Genomic DNA, 6382 nt, shown 5'->3' with positions numbered 1-6382 from the left:
ACATACAGACACGCAAATACATACACATGCATGCCCACGCATACGCACAAACACCCACACTTTATAAATATATATATATCTGTGAGCTGTTTCTATGTTCTGTTGGAGGGATTGAGGAACAGCTGTGTGTGGGCGACAGTGTATTATTTCTGCCCCTCAGAAAGACTGCAGCAATTGGAGCAGCAGCTACAAATACCCAGCTGCCCTCCTACGCCGCTCACGTCGGCTCCACGAATCACGTTCTGTCTCCCTCCTCACACTTGGCTTCAGAACAACAGGGCCGTGCGGGGGCGGCGGGGGGGGGGGGGGGGGGGTAATGGCGTTTAAAGGCAGTGCATTATTCATTAGTCTTGAGTCTAAATATAGTAGCAGCCCGTCTCCAGAGGAAACGCTGGCCATGGACGATGGTGAAGACTATTGATAGCCAGGTCGTCACACCGTGCCCAGGGGAAGAGCACGACAGCCACGGAGAGGAGAGATGTCGATTGCTGCGGTGGTAGGGCGGGCTGCAGCTCAGGCCAAAACAAGTCTCCTGGGGAATGGGGGCCGGGGGGGGGCGAGGGTGGACGGGGGGATTGGGTTCAATCAGCCTGAAGAGAGAAAATGAGATTGCTATCCAGGCAAGGCGGACGATGGCTCCACGACGTGAGGAATTGATTTCGGCTTGTGCTGCAGTTTTTCAGCTTCGCTGCCCACGTTTCAGAGCTAAATTTAGCAACTGAGGGTTCCCTTGTCCCGGACCAACCCACTGCTCAGCCAGCATTCTGGTGCAGTCTGACAAAATACTCCACTGCGCACCGGGAGGACAGCTAATGCTTAACACAACGCTATAAAATACGGAGAGAGAACACCACGGAACAGCACGGCACACAACAGACAGAGCACGACACACAACACAACGGAGGGAGGTGACAATCCCTAGCACAATGCTCCACAATGGAGGGATGGTACAGACTTTGATGTAACACTATGCTTCCAAGCGCTGCACTATGTCACACAATGTAGGGACTGGAAAAGATCCACTACAGTGGTTCACAACAGGGAGACGGGACACTATAACACAATGATACATCGTCAGACAACACAACAGAGAGATGTTACACTTTCTGGTACAATGTTACAGTTCCAGACACAACACTACACTATGGAGTCATGAAACAACACAAACAATGGCATACAATGGAGAGAAGGAACAGCCAGTGAAACAGCACACAACAGAACCAGGAAACCAGCATAGCACTGCACGACACAAAGAACTCAAGAGTATTTCATCTCTGCATGTTTACTATATATCAAACGGATTGCTATGTATTTCTTTCCTTTCTTTTCTATTTATTTATTCATTCATTTATTTTTGTAGTGCATTCTTTCCTTGTTTCATTGTCAAGAATTCTATATGCATTGTGATTTGTATTGTAATGTCTTGCCTGCCTTGGGACCGCTGATGAAAATTCGTCATGGCGCTAACTGGCACATCAGCTGTGATGGGCATGTTCCCCATTAAATAAAATAATAAATTAAATTAAAAGAACAGCAAGCTGTCAGATAGCACGCTGCTGAATACAGCAAACAGAAGAAACTGCACAGTGTGTTCCATCCCTGTCTTTTATACTGGACAGGCCATTCTCAAGTGAGGACAGAAAAAAAGGATAACCTTGTACGAGCAAGAACACGACTGAGAGTAAAGAACTGAAAACATCCCTCCGTGGAGGAAGAAAAAGTATTTACACAGGAAAGAGTCCCCATGGGTTCAGTTGGGATAGACAGTGACTATGACACCCACACATGCACACGCACACACACACACACACACACACACACACACGAAGATGAGCCATCCAACACCTAATCGCCTACCATTACAGGTGGCGATCAGTCACTTTTTGAAATTACTGAGTGAATGAGTTTATTTAACTGCCCAAATATTGACCACCTACATCAGGCAAGTGTCAATAGTAATATTAAATTCAATTTTTTTCCATAGGAAACACTCAACACTATAAAGACTAAGCGGAAACAGGTCTTTTTGGATATGCTATGATTTTGTTTTGTCTTTTAAAAAAAAAAACCCAAACAGCAGAAGAAAAAATGAAAACCAGCTGAGAGATGTTAAATTGTATTATCGCACATGCTGTCCCAACATATGAAACTGGCTCCAGACATCAGCCCAATATCAGTATATTCTTCCCCTCCATATATTCCTCATCTCTGGAACTTTCCGGGCCATTCCAGGCCGAGAGGCTTACTGTGTGAGGACTGTACACATGATCAGAGCATGTGTGTACCTACTGCTGACAGCCCTCATCGTAACATCTCACTCCCTTGTCAGAATCTCCTTAATTACACACTGTTGATTTTGTCATCATTACATAATCCTGGGATGGGCCCCAGGCCCTGCTATTTGTTTGAGTCTTTTTTGAACGGCCATTTGGCTATGGGGCCCGTTGCACGCACAGCATCCTCATGTTTTGGTCTGCAGCCCCCACCCCCATGCTTAGAATAGCCTTGAGTTTCTTCTCTGACTCAAAGTGGACTAACATGTGAACTCCTCATTTAGGACAGAGTGGCACTCCACTGTGAAATGCCGTGGGTGGGATTACGTAACATTGCACATGGCTCCACGGGTGACGACCCCTGGGACCAGTGACGCAACGCTGCCCACTAGGCACCAGGGGCCCCGATGTCACGCTCTCTTACATGCTAATTGCAGAAGTGACATAATTATTTCCATAATCATCGGTATTGGTGCAGTACTACCTGGCTGCTCCTTACAGTTGGTGCAGGCAAGCTTTAAAGAGTGTGGGGGAAAAGCTGTTCTCATTACAATCTCCTAATCTCCTCCATTAGCTGGATTTGGCCTGTGCATGTACCAGCGCACTCAGCAGCTCCAAAAACTGGAGAACAACCCCACAGGGAGCAGTGCTTTAAGCACCACAAGAACAACCCCCCCCCCACATCCCTATATGCACACACATTCAATACACATACACACACATACAAACACACACACACACACACACACACAAATACACAAGCACACACATGCACACATGCAAAGATGCACACATGCACAGCCACATATGTACGTACACAAATGGACATGCCATACTATCCCTCGTCCCCCATCTGTGTGCGTGTGTGTGTGTGGAGATGTGTGCATGCATGCAATCATGTGTGCACATGGGGCAGGACAAGAGGATTTCATTACACAGCCCATTCCCTCTCTATTTCCCTCCTACTCAGAATTCAAAGGCTATTTCCAGAGTTGCGATTTCTTGAAAATGGAGATGGTGTCCTCCGGGAAGGAGTATAGTTCTGCATGTCGTCTAAGCCACCTTCCAAAGCTGCCCCCAGAAACCAAGATTACATGACTGCTTTCCCATTGCATCACCTGTAACCAAACCTTTTTTATTCCTGCACAAAGAACCAAAGCCAGTCCTGTGTGCCGATTTGGTGGTTAAACTTCAGTGCAGATTGTTGACCTCCAGCTGTTCCTGAATTATAAGCATAAAGTGTTGGCTGAGAGCGTCTATATAATCATGCTTCTTAAATGTAATATTTTTTAAATATCTTTTATCGCTGCGATGACCTATTTATCCTTCATCTGTGTGTGCGTTGTAACTTATTTTTGTAATTTCATATCTATGCTTATAATATTCTTTACATCATACTGAGTATATCACCTCATCTTCCAAGTAAGAGGACCACAAGGAAAAAATGTTTTATGCTTTATTGTGTTATCCTCAATCATTTTTAATGTCAGAACCTGTTATTTTGGCTGTGTATATATTTAAACTATCAAATAAACATCAATCAAACCTGGACTGCCTCTGTAATCATGGTCAGTGTTTACTAATACACTTACTAGACTCCATCACTTCATAAATTTTCCTTCTTTCCAATATACTTCTTGCTGCTGTGCTGCGTGTTGGTTGTTTGCTGTGATCAGTGAGGTTAACAGGCTAGCCTGTTTATCTCCTAGTTTTAGAAACAGTGTGAGAAATGCAGCTACACATCTTGCCTACCCCGCCCACAGCTCTGAAAGTCGCCTGAAAGTATTTCTGTGCCTGTAAAGGCAGCAAGCAGAACTGCCATGGTTCTTTACTGAAACAAAAAAGGAGAACCACCTCGAAACTGCACTGTGGAAATAGGTTCTTCTGTCCAAAGAAAGCACTTTGGAAAGAATATGAGCTGATCAAAAGCAACTGAAAGAATTTTCACTTTTTCAAAATCCAATAGACACAGATGCATATTAATAAACAGATAAATCGGGTATGCACAAACATTCAGTTGCCTGCCATCAATAAACTGACAAAACTACAATTCTCTCAGACTAAAAATAAAATATTTCATTTGTTTGGGATGGATTCGCTCAGAGATTAAATCTTCTTTCACTGTGACAGCACAGCAGGTAGGTAGACAGTATTACTGAGGTTATAGCAGCTATTATTTTCTCTTCTCAAACATACAAATGAATAGAAACCTAAAGTGGAACCATAAGCTCTATTTCCACTATTGTACCTCTCTTTGCCAGTGCTGCTCAGATGAGGCGTGTGTGTGTTTCTGCTGCTTATGAACACGAGACACCCATAATGATAACTGATATTATCTGGCACTATCAGGGTTTTCTAATGTCCTCCTGGGATCTATGGGATACATTTAGTCAGTTAGGCTGGGTAGTTGTACTTGTCAAGGACAGTGTTTGCAGAGGTTAGATTTGTTCAAAACTAGCCAGCTAGCATAAGTGACCACACTCTTTCTTCTTAGATGGCCGAGATGCAGTCATGCTTTTATTCTGTTTATAGATACAGGCTTCTGCCAGGTTTGTGGAGAGTGTCATCATGCGTCATCGTGATTCCATCACACTAAGCAAAAAAATAAAAAAAATTTTTATTGCTCAATAAGACTATGACTTCAAGATCGGAGTTAGGAGAATGAGAGAGATAATTATTGTATATTAGTCCAGATAAAGCCAGTGCTGGACTGAATGTATGGTGCAGCAAGGTATTCACCCATTAAAAGAAAACTCCATAGCTCTTCCCTTCAATGTTGTGATTCAGATTGTGATTCATTGTGAGGTAATCTTACAGGGATTATTCTTCATCAGGGAGGCCAGTTTTCTCACATGACCTGTGTGTAAGCAGGTGGAAATGACTGTGCACAGACTGTTAAGAAAAGTAGGAATCTGATTTACAGAAAAATAGCTGATACACCAGCTACAACCAGCTTGAATAGGCTAATACACCAGCTAAAGCCAGTTTGAACAGGCTGATACACCAATGAGAACCAGCTTGACCAGGCTGATCAACCAGCTAAAACCAGCTTGACCAGGCTGATACCCCAGCTAAAACCAGCTTGACCAGGCTGATACCCCAGCTAAAACCAGCTTGACCAGGCTGATACCCCAGCTAAAACCAGCTTGACCAGGCTGATACCCCAGCTAAAACCAGCTTGACCAGGCTGATGTACCAGATAAAACCAGCTTGACCTGGCTATTACACCAGCTCAGCCCAGCTCGACTAGACTGATACACCAGCTCAGCTTGAATTTTACAGAGATACACAATTCTATTACAGAACTATTTCAGACTAATTACTGTCTCTCCATAGTACACCAGCTAAAACTAGCTTGACTAGGCTAGTACACCAGCACAGCCCAGCTTGTCTAGACTGGCACACTAGCTCAGCCCAGCTCGACTAGGCTGGTACACCAGCTCAGCGCAGCTCGACCAGGCTGCTACACCAGCTAAAACCAGTTTGACCAGCTACATTTCTAAGCTCGTCTTCACTGGAATGTACAGCAGGGTTATGAGTAGACCTCAATGTGTTTTTGAACCAAGTTACTGAAACCCTTGTAGGATCATCATAACCAGTCCATATATACATGGCCTTCACTCCTCAAGTGCACTAGCCCATGGATTCCGCACAACTCTGTTTCCATGCCAACTACATATAACATCATGCAAATCAGCCTCATAGCCTTCTTTACAAAAAAAAAAAATCAATTTACCACATGATGCAGGTGAACTAAAAGCTTGCTGCCGGCCCTGTCAGCTTCGTGTCAACAGCCCAATACTACAATGGCGGAAATAGAGTGAGCCCTCCAAAGTGTGCGCACAAACCATTAAGCTAACGCCCATGTTCATTGGATGTTTTCAGCAAATGTTTTTCAATCATTTTATTTTCAAAGGTTATAATCACCATAAAAAAACAGCAAAGGAGATATTTGGCCAGGAATTACACTGGCTGGCAGTACATGATAAACCATTTAACCACAGCAAAAGTAGAGCATACTCAATGCTAAAGCCACCTCCAGCAAATCCCAATTTAACCACTGTACAAGCTTACACCATGAACCCAAAACAATGGTCGATAAACACATA

The 6382-nt window shown here is 43.9% G+C and overlaps 1 protein-coding gene across 4 annotated transcripts in view; it reads right to left on the bottom strand.

Annotated features, from left to right (window-relative positions):
• Window positions 1–6382, bottom strand: part of phactr3b (phosphatase and actin regulator 3b) — a 51791-nt gene that overhangs the window by 13133 nt on the left and 32276 nt on the right. The gene's annotated exons all lie outside the window — the stretch shown is intronic.

This window comes from Anguilla anguilla, chromosome 13 (assembly GCF_013347855.1).
Source record: "Anguilla anguilla isolate fAngAng1 chromosome 13, fAngAng1.pri, whole genome shotgun sequence".
NCBI lineage: Eukaryota > Metazoa > Chordata > Actinopteri > Anguilliformes > Anguillidae > Anguilla > Anguilla anguilla.
This window is presented reverse-complemented; position numbering and strand designations above follow the sequence as displayed.